The sequence below is a fragment of the Leucoraja erinacea genome, chromosome 37 (genome assembly GCF_028641065.1).
Source record: "Leucoraja erinacea ecotype New England chromosome 37, Leri_hhj_1, whole genome shotgun sequence".
NCBI classification, from domain to species: Eukaryota; Metazoa; Chordata; class Chondrichthyes; order Rajiformes; family Rajidae; genus Leucoraja; species Leucoraja erinaceus.
The window spans coordinates 6812603-6836797 of record NC_073413.1 but is presented as its reverse complement, the minus strand read 5'-3'; the positions used below and the strand labels follow the sequence as shown (position 1 = coordinate 6836797).

The following is a 24195-nucleotide window of genomic DNA, read 5'->3' as shown; positions in this document are numbered from 1 at the left end:
GCAAGGTTTAGTTCATGGCTACAAGAGGGAACAATACAGCTATTACAGCTCAGTTTTGACCCGAAACATCACCCTTTTACTTTTCTCCAGAGACGTGGCCTGACCTGCTGAGTTACCCCAGCATTTTGTGCCTATCTTCGGTGTAAACCAGCATCTACAGTTCGTTCTTACACATCTAATTGCACTCCAGTGACTTTTAAGTTAGTGTTCAGTTGTGGGGTTCGTAGATGATAAACAAACAAGCTTGTCTATAATGTTCCTCAACTGAATACACTGGCGTTTGACAACTCAATCCATGTATGCTCCTATCATAGAAACATAGAAAATAGGTGGAGGAGACCATTCGGCCCTTCGAGGGTCATTGTGATCATGGCTGATCGTCTCCTATCAATAACCCGTGCCTGCCTTCTCCCCATATCCCTTGACTATAGAACAAAGACCGAGATCCCCGAGAGGAAACAGCTCAACGGAAACCAATTTGCTTTTTACATGCTTATAAATTTCATTCTTACCAGTTATCAATTATTGTTCAAATCAGATTCATCGCACCCCACAGCAAATGTCCTGGTTTCATTCCTTACCAATTTCCACCACCCCAGTTCAATTTTCATCCCTCAAAATAAAATTGCCTCTTGCCTCACTTTAAGCAAAAGGTGTGAAAAATTATATATAGATGAGCATCAACAAAGTCTGGATACATTTCCAGCATAGGATGCAAAAACAGCCTATGTAAATGTAGCCAGTTTCACGAGCAAACTCTTCCTGTAGTATTTTACTTGTTCGACATATTGTTTTAATTACACAATTACACCTGCTGAGTAAAGTATACGCTGCAAGAATCATCACCACCTAGAATTTACTTCCAATTGTGTTCCACTTACACACACTGTTAAGCACAAAGCACCTACAAAATGAGCAGTAACAACTGTTTTTCCAGAGTTTTTTTGCTGTCGTACCTGCCATTTTCCATTCACCATTAACAGACTATCCAAACACGACCTAGGTCATCGACGAGAAAGGTCCAGGAGTGCTTCCTCAAACCACATTACTTCATTTCAGCTACAGAAGTAAATTAGACAGCATGCATGACCTATGCCTAAAATAGAGCACTTGACAAGAGATATAGAGGTCAAGAGAGTAGTGTGGAATGCCATCTGGCTGGATCATAGAACAGCAGTCATTCCTCTTGAGGTTTCACCAATGGTGCCAATAAGATACCAGCCTGAAGACTGCAACAACCAGGTTCAGGAATAGCTACTTCCCCACAGCCATCAGGCTATTAAACCTGGCTCGGACAAAACTCTGATTATTAATAACCCATTATCTGTTATTTGCACTTGATCAGTTTATTTATTCATGTGTGTATATATTTATATAATGGTATATGGACACACTGATCTGTTTTGTAGTCAAAGCCTACAATGTTCTGTGTGCTGAAGCAAAGCAAGAATTTCATTGTCCTATCAGGGACACATGACAATAAACTCACTTGAACTTGAACATTAAGATGTACCCTGTTCAATCATACAACCGCACATCCATGAGCAAGATTAAAAATATACCTTGCTTCAGCAAAGAGTTTCCTACTTCAAGAGTCCAAAGCTTGATCCACAAATACAAAATAGTCACCAGTAAATTAAGTCAGACACGCACGAGAAACTACTTTACTCAGAGCAGTTAAAATGCAGAATCCGTGACCACATGGGGTCTTAACAGATACTTGCAAGATGAAGCCAATGTAGCCCTTAAGAAATAGAATAGTGAGAAGATGCTGGGTGAAGTACTAGCAACAGGCGAGCAACATAATTGGCAGCAGTGCTACAGACTTTACAGCTATGGAGTGGGGAAAAGCAGTTTGTAAACCTGTACACCAACTTTCATCTAACATATGAAGCACTAGGAACTTGATTAGCATGTTTGTCAACATGCTAGGTTGACAGGTGATGGATCTAAGGAAATGAAAATCTCCAAAAATCAATTTCGCAGAACTGGGAAATAATCTCTGAAAATGTCAAGGCTGCAGTATGAATTGGAGCAAAGGCAATACCCCGTGCAATGCTGCACCATAGAGGCCAGACAGTTGGCAGGACTGATCTCGGTCTTTGTTCAAAGTTGATCTCATCTGTGATAATAGTGGGGACACTATTGTTGGCCAGGCTGGGGAGAAAGTTCTGTCCCCGATAAGCTTCGAGCATTTTCTGCTGAAAAGGACAATAGATAAGGGCAGGATCAGTTTCTACTGCAATGCCCTCTATCAGTTTACCAACACTTACTGCCTAGCCACCCTAGTTAAAGTTCCACTTGTCATAAATATTTCTGCTCAAAAAATACCATTGGGTAAGGAAGGGAAGCAGCTTAGAATGAAAGTGCACTTTGCTTTTATACATTGAGAAATTAAGGCTGCAAGCAGAACTGCACTCCCAAACGTTAAGATAGGTTAGTTTAGAGATACAGCACGGAAACAGGCCCTGTGGCCCACCGAGTCCATGCTCACCAGCGATCATCCCTTACACTAGCACAATCCAACAAATTAGGGTCAATTTACATTTTTACTGAAATTAATTAACCTACAGACCTGTACGTCCTTGGACAGTGGAAGGAAACTTAAGCACCCAGAGAAAATAAAGCCAGGCGGTTACAGGGCGAATACACAGCTCTGTACAGACAGCGCCCGTAGTCAGGATCAAACCCAGGTTTCTGGCGCTGTAAAGCAGCAACTCCACTGTGCCGCCCTTATTCAGCATTCCATCCATGGCTTGAATTCACCCCAATTGTCACTGGAGAGAGGGAGGGCCGATTTCCTGCATCTCAGATTAGATCATTCCAGGAACAATCTTAGCCCCAGCCCTAAATAGGTAAAACTTGCCAATCTCAAAGAGGGTCTACCCTGAACTCTTGTGAACGGAATGAAATAGGCTGCTTTTATTTAATTGAGGCACATCACGATGCGTCACTCTGCATCATGTTACAATGAACTGGACCTTTAACTCAAATCAAAAGAGAGCAAAACATTTCTCTTGCCCCAAGATTGATTTTTTTTCCAATGTTGGCTTTTCTTTTGTTCAAAGCAGATTATATCAGCAGTGGGAGAATGAACAATACGCCAAGTTTCAATCCACTGGTCACAAGGAGGCCTTAAACATGCTAGCATGAAGGACAATGCCCTAACTCATGTCTCTCTGTCCCACTCAAAATTCTTCGCCCACCACAATCGACATATGGAAAAGACATTGGGAAAGAGAACCAAAATGCAATCAGGAGGACATTAAGTCCATTGCATCTGTGTTGTCTCTTTGCAAGAGATGACATTTTCCCCTATTATTTCCCATTGCCTTGCCATTATTTTTTCCCTTTATATTTATGTGAAATGGGTGCGACTGATTCTGAATTTGGTAAAGGGAGGTTTATAACGTGACCACCTCCCACTCACTATTCTTCACCCACCTCCTTTCAGGGGGTGTATTTCAGATTTCTGCATTTAATGGCTCCACCTTCTTTCTAATATTGGTTACCCTGGTTATTAAACCTTCTGCCAGTGGAAACCATTTCTTCTCAGTCAGAATTTCAAAATTTGGAGGAAATCAATGGATCACAACAGTATCTGAAGCCTGAAGTGTCCTGACCCAAAAAGTAATTTATCTATTTCCCCACAGATGCTGCCAGACCCATTGCTCCAGCCTTTTATTTTTCACTCAAGATTCCAATATTTAGTTTGTGTCAGCAAATTTAAGTTATAACCCTTTTAGCCAAATTCATTGAAAAAGGTGCCTGTTCACACAATTGAAATATGTATGTATAAATCATTATCCTGGTGTTAAGATATTATTCAAGCCCTCATAAACCATGCTCATAAATACTCTTCGCAACCTCCATGGTCTTTCTAAAATAGTTCAGAATCCTCCAATCACTCGTTTATGAACTACCAGCATCATTTATGTAGCTTGGCAAGTAATGCATTTAAAAAAAGTCAACAATGCCGTTTGATTTTGGGGGGAATAAAACAGCCCTGTTGTAAGACAGCAGTATGTGGACATGAATCATCAGATCCCCACTCCTGCTTGCCCTTCAATTTATATTGTTAATCTCCTCTATTTTTCTACCAAAATGTACAGCTTCACACTTTACATCAAATGTCACCTGCCATGTTTCTGCACTAAGCAATTTATTGAAACAATGAGGCACTTTTGGATGGGTTAATTAAGAAGCGACGAAAAAAAACCGTCCACATTCAAAATTTATCTTGTGATCCAATGGAGAGATCAGTTTCTCACAACAGTGCAAGAAAACATGCAATGGTAAGAAAGAACTATTTGAACTGAGCATAGACAACTATCCCAAGGCATTAACACCAAAGCACATTAAAATGTACCAGGCGAGATGACCAAAGTCTCTGGTGAAAGAGGCAAGATGGGAGAGAAAAAAAAGTGAAAGGTAAAGGTTTTGAAACTCTGGATGTTCAGGTTATGATACAAATGAAATGGCAGTGACAATTTTTTTTTCCCCAAATAGCTGCAGAAATAAAGAGCAATGCAGCACTTTATCATCACCGAATGCAAAAGCCTGAAGATGTGCCGGTTTCTGAAATCCGAAACGGCAGGGTTTATTCCTAGCACAAAATTTACAACCATCTGCAGTTTGATGACGATTTCTCTTGCAGGTAAACTTGGAACAGATTCACCTAGAATAATAATTGCTCATTTATTTCACCCCGCTAGAAAGAAAATATAAGCACCCACAAAGCAACCGCATAGATAATAGGGTAATGCAGACATTCGATGCAAATGACAACCAACGTTGACCCCATTTTTCTAGCACTTTTGTTTTGGACAACATAAACATTTCGTAATCCAGCTGTGCTGGGCGTCACTTTGAAATACTAAATAGCCAAGCAAGCCAAATGAAGGAGCCCTACAGGCTTGGGACAACACTGCAAGGTTGCTGGCTGAGTCGCGCTGCAACATCGGATCTGTAGTTCCTGCCACTGCGCTGACGCTGGAGCCACCGGCACGTCGGACTACAGTTCCCAGAGTGCACCAGGCGCTGCGAACATGCGCACCGAGGGGCTGGAAAGCCCGCAGCGCAGGCGCAATCGCGCTCCCTCCTCCCTCTCTTGCTCAATATTAAATGTCCCTGAGCCCATCCCCCTCTTTTTTTAAAAACAAATTCCAATAAAACCAAACCTGACTGAAGGGGGGCAAATAAAAACCTTGAAGCGTCTCTCACTTGAGAACATTTATTCTTACTTTTACAAATCCAGAGGTTATTATTGTAATAAAAATGGTACAATCACTAAAAGAGGGGAAAATGGCTCAACTTAAGAGGTTCCAGCCCAAGGACTTTAACCTTCCACAAATCCCTAAACCTGATCTTCATGCAGGACGGGCAGTGCATCGTATTAGGAGGAAAAAAAAGTCCACGCAGTTAGATGAGATATGTTAAATCATCACCACTGCTCCCTTTATTTTGATAAATAAAACACGCGAGATCCCCGATGGATGAGCTTTTTTATCCATGATCTGTAAAAGAAAATCGACATCTCGACTTGGCAGTGAAATTAGTGAGTGAACACGTCAACAACCGACTGTCTGCAGGCTTAAAAAGAAGAGAAAATAAGTACAATATGTTATTTCATGGACACCCTCACAGAAATCGGTAGAAACATACCGATTTTTTTTTTTTTTAAATCATCAATAGACACAAACGTACCTCAGAAATCCGGGTCTATGAGCTTATCATGTAAATCTATGGATGGAAAATGGAGTTCACGATGAAGCAGAGGGGGAATAAACTACAATTTTGGATCGAAATATCCCCTCAGGTTATCAATAACAGCAAAAAAAAATACAAGGCCTGCTGTTTTTTTTTAAAAAACATGGACACATTAAACCAGGACATTAAGCTGGCTGGCGGAGTAATGGAAAGTGATTAATGGAGGGGAGAGGGGGGGATTAATGGAGGGGAGAGGGGGGATTAATGGAGGGGAGAGGGGGGATTAATGGAGGGGAGAGGGGGGATTAATGGAGGGGAGAGGGGGGATTAATGGAGGGGAGAGGGGGGATTGAACCCTGTTTTGGGGATTATGATAATATAGAGATATAGTAATAACATTAATTACTATATGGAGATGTGGGGTTTGAATTGGTTGGTGTATTGAAGTGGAGAAAGGCTTACTTGTGGTGCTGGGAGCGGGCTGGCCTCGGGTCGGTCCGGGTAGAGGTCCGGGTCCGCCGCCTCCGCCGCCGCCTCTCCTCCCGAGCTGCCGCTGCCCCAAACTTTAGCCCCGGCTCCCCCGCGCACTTATACCAGCTCACCGCCACCCTCTGGTAACCAGCCCCCGACCGGAACTACTTCCACCAAAAAAAAGCCCACCCTCGCCCTAACCCTCCCCGGCCCCGTCTCCTTCAATCGAAAGCATCGCCTCATTCCACTTTTCCCATTTGTTTTTTGATATTTTTCTGTCAGAAAGGCGAGTGTGTGCCTTCCGCGCTATTTGTTTCCGGCGGAAGGAGGCGCACGCACGACGCCGGGGGCGCGAGGCGGCCGCCGTCACCTCGATGCTAAAAATAAAGCGGCGTGCTAGCAACTCGGCTCTCATTGGCCCGCCGCGCCGGCCAATGGCTCGACGCGTCCGTGACGTCACACGCTCACGTCAGCACAGGGAGCCTTGCATTTATATATCACCTTCCACGTCCCTAGGACATTCCAGATTCAGCTTGCAGCCCTGGTAGAATAGGATAGAATAGAATAGTTTCTTTATTGTCATTGTAACATGAACCATGTACCACGAAATTTAAAATGTCAGCCAGTCAGTGCAGCATTTAAACATTTCTAAAAGCTAACGATACATACAAGGTAAAATATTAAAAGATAAACAACTAAATAAATATCACGAACAAAGCACGCCTACACACCCAACCATGGTGGTATGAATTTAGACCCACGTCCAGTTTAAATTCCATTTGGAATATTTTGGAGGAGCAAGAAACCAAGTCTGAAGCAGGGTCTCGACCCGAAACAACACCCACTGCTTCTCTCCAGAGATGCCGCCTGTCCCGCTGAGTTAATCTCTTCACCTCTGCCTATCCTTAGCCCCACGTCCCCCTCCCTTTTCATCCGTGCTTGAATTGCCTCATATTGTGTTTTGAATTGAATTATTTGTGTACTAGTCATGTCTCTACTATTTATTTCATTCTGCTTATATGTTTTTCCTCTACTTGCTAAATTTTTGTAAGGTGTCCTTGAGACTCTTGAAAGGCGCCCATAAATAAAATGTATTATTATTATTATTATTATTATTATTAATCCAGCATTTTGTGTCTGTCTTTGGCATGAATATTAGAAATAGAAACATAGAAACTAAGGTGCAGGAGTATTTTCAATATGATCAGGCTGATCATCCAACTTGTATCCCGTACCTGCCTTCTCTCCAAACCCTCGATCCCCATGGCCACAAGGGCCACATCTAACTCCCTCTTAAATATAGCCAATGAACTGGCCTCAACTACCCTCTGTGGCAGAGAGTTCCAGAGATTCACCACTTCTGTGTGAAAATGATTTTGATCAGATACACTCTGATATTGATTTCTCTAACTTCAAATAACCCTTGCATTCCCGTCTTGCTCCATCCCTCTCCCGACCTAGTCATTGTACTAGTTTCACGAAGGGTCTCCACCCGAAACGTTACCTATTCCTTCTCTCCAGAGATGCTGCCTAACCTGCTGAGTTACTCCAGCTTTTTGTATTTATCTTTGGTGTAAACCAGCATCTCCACTTTCTTCCTACACATAATAACACACCGGGCCAGAAGTAGGTAATTTGGCCATTCAGGCCTACGCCGTAACATTTCATCATGTGCCCCAAAACCCTCACCAACTTCTACAGATGCACAGTAGAAAGCATTTGATTGGGAAGCGTCACAGCACGGTTTGGGTACAGCTCCATCCAAGACCACAAGAAATTGCAGAGAGTTGTGGACGTAGCCCAGATCATCACACAAACCAACCTCCCTTCCATTGTTCAAGAAGGAACTGCAGATGCTGGAAAATCGAAGGTAGACAAAAGTGCTGGAGAAACTCAGCGGGTGCTGCAGCATCTATGGAGCGAAGGAAATAGGCAACGTTTCGGGCCGAAACACCTCACGCTGCCCCGGCAAGGCCACCAGCATTATCAAGGACCAGTCTCACCCCAGTCACTTGCTCTTCTCGCCTCTCCCTGCAGGCAGGAGGTACAGTAGTGTGAAAAAGCACACCTCCAGATTCAGGAACAGTTTCTTCCCAGCTGTTATCAGGCAACTGAACCGTCCTCTCACCAGCTAGAGTGTGATCCTGACCTCCCATGCATCTACCTCATTGGAGACCAGCTGGAGTAACTCAGCAGGTTAGGCAGCATCTCTGGAGAGAAGGAATAGGTGACGTTTCGGGTGGAGTCCCTTCGTGAAACTAGTACAATGACTAGGTCGGGAGATCCTGTATCTGTACACTGTGGATGGCTTGAAATTGTAGCCTTGTATAGACTTTTCTTTGTTCAAGAAGGAACTGCAGATACTGAGTTAAGCTAAATGGCTACTACAATGGTGGTTGGGATAAAAGGTTAGCCTGTTCCTGTGAAATGGGGAATGAGAATAGGGATGAGAGGGAAAGATAGATCACCCATTGAACGGTGGAACAGACTGAATGGGCCAAATGGCCTAACTCTGCTCCTATGTCTTATTATCTTAGTTTAGTTTATTATTATCACGTGTAGCGAGGTACAGTGAAAAGCATTTTTCATGTCAAAGAAAAGTCTATACAAGGCTACAATCAAGCCATCCACAGTGTACAGATACAGGATAAGGAATATAATGCTTAGTGCAAAATAAAGTCCAATAAAGTTTGGCTAAATATAGTTCAAAGGTCTCCAATGAGGTAGATGCATGGGAGGTCAGGATCACACTCTAGCTGGTGAGAGGACGGTTCAGTTGCCTGATAACAGCTGGGAAGAAACTGTTCCTGAATCTGGAGGTGTGCTTTTTCACACTACTGTACCTCCTGCCTGCAGGGAGAGGCGAGAAGAGCAAGTGACTGGGGTGAGACTGGTCCTTGATAATGTTGATGGCCTTGCCGGGGTAGCGTGAGGTGTTTCGGCCCGAAACGTTGCCTATTTCCTTCGCTCCATAGATGCTGCAGCACCCGCTGAGTTTCTCCAGCACTTTTGTCTACCTTCGATTTTCCAGCATCTGCAGTTCCTTCTTAAAAATGTTATTTGTTTTTCATTTTTGTATATCTCGGGAGCCCAGTATCTCACTGGAGGTCAGAATAGATATTTTGCTACTGAATTCTCCAAAAAAAACAACAAATAAAAATGAGTGTGTGAGAAAGAATGGCGGATGCTGGATAAAATCGAAGGTCTCGACCTGAAATGTCACCCATTCCTTCTCTCCATAGATGCTGCCTCACCCGCTGAGTTACTCCAGCATTTTGTGTCCACCTATGAAATAAAAACGAGTGATATTTCTTGAGGGTTAAATGTGGCAAAGGATGGTGGCGATTAAGTCCCTTACCTTTCATTGAACGCTGCCATGAACTTTCTTAAATCTACCTGAAAGATCAGACAAGGCCTTGGTTTAATATCAATTCTGCAGTGCAGTTCAGATTCAGATTCAGATTCAGAATCAACTTGAATTGTCATTGTCATTGTACAGTAAAGAGACAACGAAATGCAGTTAGCATCTCCCTGGAAGAGCGATATAGAATATGATTTCAATAAATAAATCTATTTACATGCATACAGCCATAGTGTTTTTCCTGTGGGAGGAGTGTCCGAGGTGCATTGGCAGTCACCGAGGTACGTTGTTGAGTAGTGTGACAACTGCAGGGAAGAAGCTGTTCCTGGACCTGCTGGTCCGGCAACGGAGAGACCTGTAGTGCCTCCCGGATGGTGGGAGGGTAAACAGTCCGTGGTTGGGGTGAGAGCAGTCCTTGGCGATGCTGAGCGCCCTTCGCAGACAACGCTTGCTTTGGACAGACTCAATGGAGGGGAGTGAGGAACCGGTGATGCGTTGGGCCTCAGCACCATACAGTGATCCCTCAGCACCATACTGAGATGCCAGTGCAGATTATACACTTGACTCTCTGACATAGCACCACACCCAGTAACACAAAGACAAGAGTCCCACCACGGAGGAAAAAAATATGAGCCTAAAATTAAAACATAAGTAAAGGATTTGAAATGCAATTTATGTCTAACTGTATGCTTGATAATTTTACGGCAGTTTTTTTGACGTGGTTTTGTTTCACCTTGGAGTTAGGTTCACGTTCTACAACACTGTCATGTCGATCTTAACTAAATACTGTGGAGAAAGAACTGCAGATGCTGGATAAAATTGAAGGTAGACACAAAATGCTGGGGGAACTCAGCGGGACAGGCAGCATCTATTGAGAGAAGGAACGGGCGACGTTTCGTGTCGAGACCCTTCTTCAGACTGACTGACTAAATACTGACCAGTCTAAGTTAAAATGTGGGATGGTGCCCCAGTTACAGTACATTGGGTGGGTTAGGCCGATATTCACTGAAGTATTGAAGTAGGAGAGGAGACCTGTGAGGAGTTGGTGGTCTACATACACAGACTGGAGAAGGGTTTCAGCCCTAAACGTTGCCTATTTCCTTTGCTCCATAGATGCTGCTGCACCCGCTGAGTTTCTCCAGCACTTCTGTCTACCTTCGATTTTCCAGCATCCGCAGTTCCTTCTTACATACACAGACTGACTGTTCCCCATGGCTGGGTTTACATAAAAAGCAGCCATAATGATCAATGAGATGGCTGCAGGCACATGGAGTCACACAGCACAGAAACAGGCCCTTCAGCCCAGCTTGTCCATGCTGACCAAGATGCCCCATCTAAGCTAGTTTGCCTGCATTTGGCCCATATTCCTCTAAACCTGACCTATCCATGTACCTGTCCAAGTCTGTTTGAAATGTTGCTATTGTATCTGCCCCAATTAACTCAGGGAGCAAGGTGGGAAGAAGTGTTGTCGAGATAGCAATGGTAGTCAGTGGGTTTGTAATAGATGTCAGTATATACTGTATGAGGTGCTGTTCCTCCAATTTGCGCTGGGCCTCACTCTGACAATGGAGGAGGCTCCATTGAAAATTTCTGGGCCGATAACAATGTAAATAGTCCTAAGAGTGTAGGATAGTGCTGGGGGGCGGTGTAATCGATGGTCGGATTGGACTCGGTGGGTTGAAGGGCCTGTTTCCACGCCGTCCCTCTAAACTCAACTGAAGCAAGGCAGGCACCTCAAGGTTGAGAACAGTGTTTTATGTACACAGATGTTCCTTTCTATAATGAAGCAGGTGCCTGGTTGAAAAGGTAATGTCGGGGAAATGGATGATTTGAAATCAGATCTACTTCAACACTACAGATCAGTTTCCAATGCATTCTGTGCTGCAATGCAGCAAAATAAACTAGGGAAAAAAATCTTCATCAGTGAAGAATAATCAGTGGAAGTGGAATGATTCACGGACTAGAATTTACTCAAGGGGTTCAAATGGTTTATTTGTTTGTACATAGTTTCAAGACGGCAATGAATACCAAGGAGTAGGTTACAAAGAACCAAGGTATTCTGATCATTTGTATCTAGAAAGCGTAACACAGATTCACAAGTGAATAGGGATTGGTAGAGATCTTGCAAAATATTTGTTGTTCTGGGCACGAGTCCAACAGAAGGCTTCAGGTCCAGAGTGTCCTGCGGCCCTTTGGCCCATCAGATCCAATTCCCACCCACCTACACCAATCCCATTCTCATTGGGACCATATTCTTTCATGCCTTATCCATTTATGTGTCTGGCTCAAAATGGCTCTTAAACACACGGTCATTGATTGAATAGATTGAAAGATACCAAAGGGAAACAGGTTCTTCAACCCACCAAGCCCACGTCAACCATCGATCACCCATTCACACTAGTTCTATGTTATCCCAACATTTGCATCCACTCCAAACACACTAGGGGCAATTTACAGAGTAAAGGGGCTATCCCACTGAGGCGAGCCTAAATGATGAGTTTAGAAGAATTTGGCCTCAACTCATAGTCGATACGAGGTCCTAGGAGGTCTTTGTAACTTTCCTTCATGCTAGAGAGTACTCGAGGCCTCAGCTAGGTCGCGGCGTATTTTTCAACATGCTGAAAAATGCCCGCGAGTTAAAAAAAGGTCGCCATGGAAAAAATCAATATTTTTTTCACTCGTAGGTTTAGTCGAAGTAGGTCGTAGTAGGTTGGCGTGTTATTCGTAGGTAATCGAGGGTAGTCAAAGGTAATCTAAGGTAGTCGTAGATAGTCTTCAACATAGTCAAAGGGAGGTCGAAGGAGATCGAAAGAGGTCGTCTTCACTCTCGACTATTCGGTGTCCAATTTTCCCGAAGCTAGCCGAAGCTAGTCTTCTACATAGTCGAAGGAGGTTGAAGGAGGTCTTCTACATAGTCGAAGGAGGTCTTCAACATGACACGTTTTTCAAACTCTCCTAAACATAGCACATTGACCTACGGCATCACTTCCTGGTTCGGGACCTGCAAGGCGTACGAACGGCACCAACTAGACAGGATTGTGAAGACCGCCAGCAGGATTATTGGTGCTCCACTCCCTTTCCTGCTGGACTTATACAGGAAAAGATGTATCAGCAGAGCCATCTCCATCATCAAAGACCCCTACCACCCATTGCATCACATATTTTCCATCCTGCCATCTGGGAAGAGGTACAGGAGCATCAGCTGCAAAACCAGCAGGATGCTCCTCAGCTTCTTCCCGCAGGCTATAAGACTGCTAAACGGACTTTGCCCCCTGCCAAAGTATCGCGCACCAACCACCAACCTGGACACACTGCAGCGGAGCCACTGTTGTGCCGCTGCCAATCGGAACGCCTGTTGAATGTTTAGTAGAGTGTTAAATTTGTTCATGATATATGTATTTTTATTTCTATTTATTTTTAATGCACACTGAATGGACACTGGTTGAGCAACGTTTTTTTGCTTCCTCTGGGTATGTGAATACTCAGGAAATGACAATAAAGATATACAATACAATACAATACAACTCTTCTAAATTCGCGAATTAGGTCGCTGCAGTGGGACAGCCCCTTTAATTTAACTCCCAAACTTCCGCATCATTGGGATTGTAGATGAATCTACCGTCTCCTCTTGTAATAAGTTCCACTACCTGCACAAAAAAAAATGCCCCCCTATTTAACTTTAAAATGCCTTCCTCTCGCCTTTAACCTGTGCCCTCTTGTTTTTCATACCCCTTCCAAGGGAAATATGTTTTGGGGGATTTGGAACTAGAGCGTTTCAGTTTTGCAATAAGAAAGATATTTTTCCCACAGGATTTTCAATAATAAAGATTTTTTTTAATGCAATAAATATATTTTTGTCACTGCAGGCCAAAAATAATAAAAGCTGAATGTTACATTATCTAATGCAGTTTTGTTACATAAATGTCAATAGGAGCTTGTCAGTTTCAATGAACACTCGCAATTAAAGTAGCTACTGTGTTCTTAAGAGACAATGGTATCTGATTACCGCAAGGAGCTTACATGGAAACAGTTTTTCATCTAGACTGTTTAATTTGAAGACAGCTTTTTTTCTGCAATGTCAATTTGCAAAGCAACTTTTAAGTGGTTCTCTCATTCCCCACTGAAATCGCATTATTACAAATTTGGTCTGCATAATGTAAATAGATTTCCCGAACTCATCAGTCTGAAGAAGGGTCTCGAGGTAGGATGATTCGGTTGCCTGATAACAACTGGGAAGAAACTCTCCCTGAATCTGGAGGTATGCTGTTTCACACTTTTATACTTTTTGCCCGATGGTAGAGCTTTGGTTCCTTACATTCTATTCTGTGCAACTTTGCTGGATAATATTAGCACACGCATTCAACAAACTAACAGTGAATAAATATAACGACGAGGTATAAATTCTTGTCAAACTCTTGCAGCCTTAAATATCGAGAATCAAGACCAGTGCAGACTCTGGATTAAGAGCGGCCAAAGATAATCGCATTGAAGATAGCTCACTCCTCGATTTGTCATGCATGGCGTCAGCTTTAAATCTTTCCCATTGTAAATTTGTTTGCCACAATTCACAATGGAGGCTGTCAGTATGGCTAAACTCTCTGTTTAGAGGGATATGGGCCAAATGCAGCCAGGTTCAGTGCAGACAGGTTCAGTGGGACTAGTGTAGATGGGACGTGTGGGCTGGTGTGGACAGGTTGGGCCGAAGGTCCTGTTTCCATGCTGTAAGACTCAATGACTCTAATAATGAAATAAGCTCATTAAGGTAGAGCTAAAAGAATGTGGCAGCAGCTCTGGGAAGGGGGCGTGAAAGAGCATGGACTAGAAGGGCCGAGATGGCCTGTTTCCGTGCTGTAATTGTTATATGGTTATATAGGTGATAGGTTCAGTCGTCAGATAGCAATTTATTTTGATCCATTCAGATCGAAATAAGGAATCAATTATCTCTTATCCTTGCCAATCAGTGAGCAACCTTATGTAAGATCACGTCCCAGGGACAACCTGACGTATTTCTTCACATATCCCTAGCCTTTGGTTCTCCACTCTGCTTCCATGGTGATTCGCTGCACCTTGTATCTCACTTGACTCTGTGGTCCACTGAGCACATTTTAAACAGCTCTGTTCAATGCGTCCTGCACTGAGTATTGTAATGCCTTTTTCAATGCCTATTATAATGGGATTAGGTAAATGCTGACAGCGGTGGCAAATGTCTTTAAGTGACGAAAGAGGTTTGCTTAGTTGTTCAAAATGGTTTCTCCTCTCTGACCCCACTGGCTTTCTGGCCACTTGCATTGTCCAGCTAGACTCATGGAAACGCAGTTACTACCAGCAACATTTTCTTTGGTTTAACAAATGTGCCCTCACACCTCTGCTCATTGAATTATGCTTGTATCAGGTCTATGGTATTCTTATTCCTCTTTATTTTGCTGACCCAATTCATCGCAGCTTACTCTGCCTGCTAAGTGTTATCTGCAAACTTCATCCAAGTTATTATCATCTAGAATAAACTGCTGAGCCGTCTGTGGAAGCTCCACAGGGAATATCATTAACCATGCCCCACAATTCACCAACCTCTTTTAGACAGCCACAAACTGCTGGAGTAACACAGTGGGACAGGCGGCATCTCTGGAGAGAAGGAATGGGTGACGTTTCGGGTCGAGACCCTTCTTCAGAACCTGTCCTATTCTTAAACTGTCTAAATTTATTGCACGATAATATATTTTTTTTACTACGCTGTATTTGCAATTTGCACCTTCTCCCCTGAAGAATGGGACATGTTGGTCGGCATGGGCAAGTTGGGCCAAAGGGCCTGTTTCCACGCTGTGTGACTCTGTGACTCCCTTTACTACCATCACTTTTATAAGTGGCAGTAAAAAAATCCAAATAGACATCTTGTTTTTCTTTTAGTCAACACGGAGTTGTCCAAGACCCTGCAGACAGAATGGATTCTGGATAGAATGCTGGAGTGGAAATTATTCATATCCTTTGCAATTGTAGTCAGCCTTGCAAAATCTACAGTGTTTAAGAGGGAACTGCAGATGCTGGAGAATCGAAGGTTACACAAAAAAGCTGGAGAAACTCAGCGGGTGCCGCAGCAGCTATGGAGTGAAGGAAATAGGCAACGTTTCGGGCCAGTCTGAAGAAGGGTTTCGGCCCGAAACGTTGCCTATTTCCTTCGCTCCATAGATGCTGCTGCACCCGCTGAGTTTCTCCAGCTTTTTTGTGTAACCTTGCAAAATCTACATCCTGCAATGGGGGAAGGGGGGGGGGGGGGGGGGGGGGGGGGGGGGGGGGGGGGGGGGGGGGGGGGGGGGGGGCAAACCTGCAGATGAAGGAAATTTGAAACAAAATCATGGAATTCTGAAAGTATTTTGTGGGTCAGGCAGCATCTAAAGAGGAGAGAGAAACATCGTCAGGTCAAGAAGTTTGGAAAAAGTGAGAAGACAGGACAAGAGTTGCAAAGGTTGGGGGGTTGGAGAGAACAGAGGGAATGTCTGTGATAGGGCAAAGAGCAAAGTTGATGCTACCCTGGCAACCTATCTCGGAACTGAAAAATAATTGCACTTTCCTTTAGCCCGGGTCCGCGCCGACCAGCGATCACCCCGTACACTAGCACTACCCTGCACACACTTGGGACAATTTACAATTTTACCAAAGCCAGTTTTTGCAGAGTGGGAGGAAACCGGAGCACCCGGAGAAAACCCACGTGGTCACAGGGAGAACGTACAAACTCCATACAGACAAGCACCTGTGGTCTGAATCGAACTGGGGTTCCTGGCGCAGTGAGGCAGCAACTCTACCGTCGTGCCGCAATCGAACCCTATGCCACTCTCAATCACCCCGCGATCTACACCCCTTCCTCTCTCCTTGCCAACCATCCACTATTAGTTTGTGATCCGGTATGATTCACACACAGCACACCAATGAATATTCAAGAGCTAAATCAGCATGGAGCCTCTGACCTAACTCCTAATGCAATTTATTATTTGCCTATTGCTAAGCTAGGCTGTAAAAATATTGCTGACTGCAGATTATAAGATCAGGAGGCAAATGTTTATTTGTGTGTTTAACAGTGCAAGGTATGTTATAATTCAAGGCAGTGGATGTTCCTGCAACTCATCATAAACTGGTCCAAACCACCGCAGTTCCTACCCATCTTACCAAGTGCACAAGAAGATCGACACAAAATACTGGAGTAATTCAGTAGGTCAGGCAGCATCTCTGGAAGAAAAGGAATAGGTGACGTTTTGGGTGGAGACCCTTCTTCAGACATTCCTGTACTAAACCATAAAGATCGTACACCTTCTAAGCCAGGATTATCTGGTGTCAGAGCAATAAGGGAAAGGATTCAGAAGTCTATTAACAGTCCGGCACAATGGCGCAGTGGTAGAGTTGCTGCCTCACAGCGCCAGAGACACGGGTTCGATCCTGACTAGAGGTGCTGCCTGCACGGAGTTTGTGCATTATCCCTGTGACCTGCGTGGGGTTTCTCCCGGCGCTCCGGTTTCCTCCCACACTCCAAAGTCGTTCAGTTTTGTAGGTTAATCGATATCGGTAACATTGCAAATTGTCCCTAGTGTGTGGGATAGCTTTAGTGTACAGGGCTGTCACTGGCCTGCACGGATCTCGGGCCGAATTACTGTTTCCGCACTGTATATCAAAAAAAGACACAAGCTGAAACATAGATACATCTCCATTAGGTGCAGGAGTAGGCCATTCGGCCCTTCGAGCCTGCACCGCCATCGAAATATGATCATGGCTGATCATCCAACTCAGTATCCCGTACCTCCCTTCTCTCCATACCCCCTGATCCCTTTAGCCACAAGGGCCACATCTTTTACTCCCTTTTAAATATAGCCAATGAACTCGGCCTCAATTTACCTCTGTGGCAGAGAGTTCCAGAGATATCACCACTCTCTGTGCCTCAAAAAAGTTCTTCTCATCTCGGTTTTAAAGGTTTCCCCCTTATCCTTAGAGGGGTGACCCCTTTTCCTGTTGACTTCCCTAACATCGGGAACAATCTCCTGCATCTAGCCTGTCCAACTTCCCTTAAGAATTTTGTAAGTTTCTATAAGATCCCCTCTCAATCTCCTAAATTCTAGAGACTATAAGACAAGTCTGTTCCAGTGCTTTTCTTTCTTCATAAGACAGTCCTTATATCCAGGAATCAGTCTAATGAACCGTTCTGCACTCATCTCTATGGCAATAATGTCCTTCCTCAGATTTGGAGACCAAAACTGTACGCAATACTCCAGGTGTGGTCTCACCAAGACCCTGTACAACTGCAGTAGAACCTCCCTGCTCTTATACACAAATCCTTTTGCTATGAAAGCTAACATACCATTCGCTTTCTTTACTGCCTGCTGCACCTGCATGCCTACCTGAAATGACCTATCTGAAATATTCCAGGTACGCTTGCCTTTCCCCACCATTGTTCTGACTTCTTCACATGTACCCTGTCGGCTCAGTGTCAAAGGTTGGAAAACATTTTCACAATGTTCTAGTTGCCCTAGATAGGCATGTTGTTGTTATGGTCGTTTGGCTTATCATGGCTGAAAGAATAGCAAAAAGACATAAAAACTATCATTCAGAAATTCGAACAGTAAAAAAAAATGCAGCCGAAATGTCAGCAGTCTTTCATTTGCGCTGTGTGTGCTGTCAGTATTAACCGGTCCTACAGGCTAAAGGGACATATTGGTATTTATATCGTTATTGGTATTGTTTTATAATAGTCACGTGTACTGAGATACGGTGAAAAACGTTGTTTTGAGTGACATCCAGCTAAAAAATAGGTAAAGATAGATCGGCCATGAATGAATAGAAACATAGAAAATAGGTGCAGGAGTCGGCCATTTGGCCCTTCGAGCCTGCACCGCCATTCAATATGATCATGGCTGATCATCCAAATCAATATTCCATACCTGCCTTCTCTCCATACCCCCTGATACCTTTAGCCACAAGGGCCACATCTAACTCCTTCTTAAATATAGCCAATGAACTGTGGCCTCAACTACATTCTGTGACAGAGAATTCCACAGATTCACCACTCTCTGTGTAAAAAATGATTTTCTCATCTCGGTCCTAGAAGACTTCCCTCTTATCCTTAAACAACTGTGTCCACCTTGTTCTGGACTTCCCCAACATCGGGAATCATCTTCCTGCATCTAGCCTGTCCAATCCCTTAAGAATTTTGTAAGTTTCTATAAGATCCCCCCTCAATCTTCTAAATTCTAGCGAGTACAAGCCAAGTCTATCCAGTCTTTCTTCATATGAAAGTCCTGACATCCCAGGAATCAGTCTGGTGAACCTTCTCTGTACTCCCTCTATGGCAAGAATGTCTTTCCTCAGATTAGGAGACCAAAACTGTACGCATTACTCTAAGTGTGGTCTCACCAAGACCCTGTACATCTGCAGTAGAACCTCCCTGCTCTTATACTCAAATCCTTTTACTATGAATTGCTTAGAATGGTGGAGTAGGCTTGGTGGTCCGAATGGCCTAATTCTGCTCCTATAACTTATGAACTTATGGGATTGTGTCAAAGAGTCACGCAGCATGGAAACAAACCCTTTAGCAATCTTGTCCATGCCAACCAAGATGCCCCATCTACACTAGCCCCATTTGCCCGCATTTGGTCCATATCCCTTTAACATCATGCGCTCCAAGGAATAACGTCGTGGCCTGTATGATTTCTCTCTATAGCTCAGCCCCCTGAGTCCTGGCAACATCCTTATAAATCTTCTCCAGTATCCAGACATGATTACAATCAAAACCATGCATGGTCTGAAGAAGGGTCTCGACCCGAAACATCACCCTGTTCCTTCCTTCTCTCCAGAGATGCTGCCTGTCCCGCTGAGTTACTCCAGCATTGTGTGTCTGTCTTACATGGCGTAACAGGTAGTGTGCAGTGAGGAAGGAGTGAGTGTTACAGCTACAGAGAGAGCGTCGATTAAAGTGAAAGGGTCACAGCAATGGCGATTGAGGTGTCAGGTACGCATCCTTAGCTTGTGACAGTTGACGGACCGTTGCCGAACCAGCAGGTCCATTGCCGAACCAGCAGGTCCATTGCCGAACCAGCAGGTCCGTTGCCGAACCAGCAGGTCGAGGAACAGCTTCTTTCCGGCGGCTGTCACTCTACTCAACAACGTACCTCGGTGACTGCCAATCACCACCCCCCCACCCCCCCGGACACTTATTATTATTTATTCAAATCGTTTGCTATGTCGCTCTTCAAGGGAGATGCTAAATGCATTTCGTTGTCTCTGTACTGTACACTGACAATGACAATTAAAATTGAATCTGAATCTGAATCTGAATCTGACAGTTCTACCTGGGACATATGACAATAAAACTCTTGCCTCTTGACTGATAACAGCGGGGAAGAAAATGTTCTTGAATCTGGTGGCACATGCTTTCAAGTTGTGCCCGACGAGAGAGGGGAGAAGAGGGAACGACCGGGGTGTGAGTGGTCCTTGGATTATGTTGGCTGCTTTCCACGAGGCAGAATTAAAGGCAGTCACGGTGGCACAGCGGTAGAGTTGCCGCCTTACAGCAAAATGCAGCGCCAGAGACCCGGGTTCGATCCCGACTTACGGGTGCTGTCTGTATGGAGTTTGTACGTTCTCCCCGTGACCTGCGTGGGTTTTCTCCGAGATCTTTGGTTTCCTCCCACACTCCAAAGACGTACAGGTTTGTAGGCTAATTGGCAATCGATGAATTGGCTTGATAAAAATGTAAAATTGTCCAAGTTGGCGATATGCAGAGTACTGCCCTGCCGACTACAAAATTCAGAAGGTTCAGAAGGTGTGGACAGAGTCTCGCTGTCAGAGGAAGCATTAAATCGTCCCTGATCCGATGTTACAATATTTATCAAGCATAATGTTGACCAACGTTAGATTTTTTTTTAAATTGCTGTTTTTTTCCCTTTTTCCTTCCACCCACAATATTTAATATGTAAAAGAATATGTGATTCTGTTGTTTGGTTGTTTGTTTGTTTGTCTTTTTGCACAAAGTCCGCGAGCATTGCCACTTTTCATTTCACTGCACATTTCGTATGTGTATGTGACGAATAAACTTGACTTGACTCAACTCGACCAGTTAATGAGTGCTTCACTGAGAGATTCTGCCTTTAAGAAGAGATTCCAGTTTTTTGTGTGATAAATCAAGGCCCGTCTCTGTCCTCTCAGCATGGAGTACAGACCGACATGCCAGCACGTACACTTAATATCAGATGCCAAGCTGGCATAACTGCAAAATAGGACCATATGTCTTCGAAGCAGTCAAAGCAGCAGGCAACAGACTTGTGATCCCATGACCAACTGATCAGATCAAGGTCCCACAGTCCTTCTACACCCAGTCGTATATTCATACAACGGAAACAGGCCCTTCGGCCCAACTGTAGAAACAAAGAACCGCAGATGCGGGGCTATACCAAAGGTATTCTGGCACTTTCACGACCCAATTCACGACCTCTGCCGAGTTTGACCTTGACTCGTACTCGCAGCATGGATGTCACGAGGTCGTAGGTAGGTCGTAGCAGGCCGTGATGCTAGGCGGAGGTACTCGTGGCATCAAGTAGGTCGGGGCGTTTTTATAGCCTGATGGAAAATGTCCACGAGTGGAAAAAGGTCATGAATTAGGTCGGGAAAGTGGGACAGGCCCTCGTATCCATCCATGATTACAATCAAAACTAGACATGGTACAACAGGTAGTGCAGTGAAGAAGGAAGCAGGGTGTAGACTATAGTGTTACTGCTTCAGAGAGAGTGTAGATTAAAGTGAAAGGCTCACAACAATGTTGATTGGGGAGTCAGGAGTCAGGGGGTGGGGGAGGGGGCACGGTGGTGCAGCGGTAGGGTTGCCGCCTTGCAGAGACAGAGACCCAGGTTCCATCCTGACTGCGGGTGCTGTCTGTGTGGAGTTTGCACCACACCGTGCCGCCCTTTTGAACAGCGACTCCCAAACCAGCAAAACCTACCACTAAAGAGGATAATGGAAGGCGGTGCATGGGGAGCACCACCATCATCAGGTTCTACTCCAATTTGCACACACCATCCATCCTGATATTGCCATTGGTAGACAAAAAAAGCTGGAGTAACTCAGCGGGACAGGTAGCATCTCTGGAGAGAAGGAATGGGTGGTGTTTCGGGTCGAGACCCTTCTTCAGATTCAACGGGTGACGTTTCGGGGTCGAGACCCTTCTTCTTCAGATGGATCTCTGATAGGGCAGTTCCTGGTTCCTGGGTCTAACTACAGTAACTCCCTACCCAAACAGTACAGTATGAGTACCAGCACAGGTATCGACCCACTTCCAACCCTTCAAGGGCGATAAGGGATGTGTATTAAATGCTGGCGACCAACACAAAGCAGGTGACATCCCAAAACTGGTATGTTAGTCGTTTTCATGAGGGCAACTTACCACCAGTAAAACTAGGCAGAGAATAAATTATTTTCTGCGAGGAATGGATCACGTGCAGGCAGATGAGATTAGTTTTGCTTGGCGTGATGTTCAGCACAAACATTGTGGGCCAAAGGGCCTACTCCTGTGCTGTATAGTTCTATGTTCCGTGGATGGGTTGGGATAAAAGTCCTGTGTCCTTGCTGTTATACTCTGGCTCAGAGTGGAATTCTCTGCCTCAGAGGGCAGTGGAGGCCGGTTCTCTGGATGCTTTCAAGAGAGAGTTAGATCGAGCTCTTAAAGATAGCGGAGTCAAGGGGATATGGGGAGAAGGCGGGAATGGGGTACTGATTGTGGATGACCAGCCATGATCACAGTGAATGGCGGTGCTGGCTCGAAGGGCCGAATGGCCTACTCCTGCACCTATTGTCTATTGTCTCCATGCCTCCACATACGGCAAGAAGCAGAACATGGTAGTATGTGTGAAAAAAAAAAAAACATTCTCTGCGGAGAACTATTATTTGGCAACCGCACCCAATGGTAGGACTGCAGTCAGGAACTAACAGTGTGGCATCAGAAGTTCACATTTGTATCCTATTAACTCCAAGAATGTTGCATTTCAACCTTGTGAGATTTTGTGAACATATTGGGGGGGGAGGGTACGGGGAAGAGGTTAATGGAGATTTTGGCCCTTAGAACATTGTCCTCATTAACAGAGCTGCATTAAAACATCCAGCTCATAACTGCACACCATATGACTGCACTTCAAGTCTATCAGCACCATCTCTATGTTGCTTTCGAAACAAAAACACGCGAGTACCTGCTGCAAATCCTGGCGAAAGCTATTTGACATCCGTCGTGCCAAAGTGATCTGCTTTCAGCTCTGCGCACTAAGCCCAAGACAATGAAGGACATTGTGAAACTTTATGCAATCAGTTGCATAAAGTAACAACTATGAGGCTTTGTAGCATTATTTAACTTGGCACAATGTAAATGGGACATCGTATAATTGCACCGGGAAGCTGAAGGCACATTTGAAGCAGTCACTGGTGTCGGGCTTACACCAGGTTTCTTGTGACATCACTGCGGCCTGCAAGACAAAGGCGGACTTCAGTGAATTTTGCAACGTTGTCTTCAAGGATTGCACGGAGTTCGTTACGTGAGGGCGTAGAATTCGTAGAGGTTTGCAGACTTGCCGCATCGAACAAGCTGGCCACTCCACTGCCTTTAGGAAGAGATGGCTAACAAATGCCTCAGTCAAAGTCACAAGGCTGGTTTGGCAGAGATGAGGATTGATTGATTGAAAGATACAGCGTGGAAATAGGCCCTTCAGCCCACCGCTGACTGGTTAGCACGCAACAAAAACTTTTCACTATATCCCGGTACACGTGACTATAAACTAAAGGAAGCGAAACTAAACAAGTTCACACTAGTTCTATGTTATCCCACTTTTTCAACGACTCCTAAAGCCCCTGTCCCACTTAGGACACCGGAACGGAAACCTCTGGAGACTTTGCGCCCCACCCAAGGTTTCCGTGCGGTTCCCGGAGGTTGCAGGTGGTTGCCGGAGGTTGCAGGTAGTGGAAGCAGGTAGGGAGACTGACAAAAACCTCCGGGGACCGCACGGAAACCTTGGTTGAGGCGCAAAGTCTCCAGAGGTTTCCTAAGTGTAACAGGAGCATTACACACTTGGGTCAATATACGGAGGCCAATTAACCTACAGACACGCATATTTTTGGTATGTGGGAGGAAACCAGAGCACCCGGAGGAAACCCATGCGGTCCCAGGGAGAATGTGCAAGCTCCATAGAGCCAGCACCCGTGGTCAAGATCGAACCTGGGTCTCTGGCACGGTGTGGCAACAGCTTTACCCGCTGCGTCACTGTCCCGTTTGATGTTTTATCACTTGTGGGGGAATTACAACCGAGTTGCAGTGATACCGAATTGAATCGTTAATTGAAGCGTGGAGCCATAGAAACTTTCTCGACTACAGTATTGTAAACATGAGCCAGAAACCCTGTTTGATTTAAACACATCTTTAATGAGCACTAAAGCTTAACAGCGTTGATGGCAACAAGTTGTCAGTGCATCCTAGCTGCTCGAACTGCCAGTGCCAGGGACAAGTGTTAGTATAACTGTTATAGTGGGGTGGAGTTAGTGATACTGGTTTATGTATGATTGGTTGAATGCTTCCCAGCTCGGCGGGGCAGGTCACCTTCCCCAGGGGGCCACCCCCAGTGCTCAGCTGCACCAAGGGGGGGGGC

At 44.7% G+C, this 24195-nt stretch overlaps 1 protein-coding gene across 2 annotated transcripts in view; it reads right to left on the bottom strand.

The window, feature by feature from the left end:
• Window positions 1-6304, bottom strand: part of LOC129713854 (protein Tob2-like) — a 33768-nt gene extending 27464 nt beyond the window's left edge. Inside the window, exon 1 of one of the 2 annotated variants that reach the window (XM_055663196.1) lies at window positions 6172-6304. The gene's annotated coding sequence lies outside the window, so the exon portion shown is untranslated. Of the gene's footprint in view, window positions 1-5706; window positions 5875-6171 lie in introns of those variants that run through there. The other variant, XM_055663197.1, reaches the window with a different exon arrangement.
• Between the last annotated feature and the right edge of the window lie 17891 nt (window positions 6305-24195).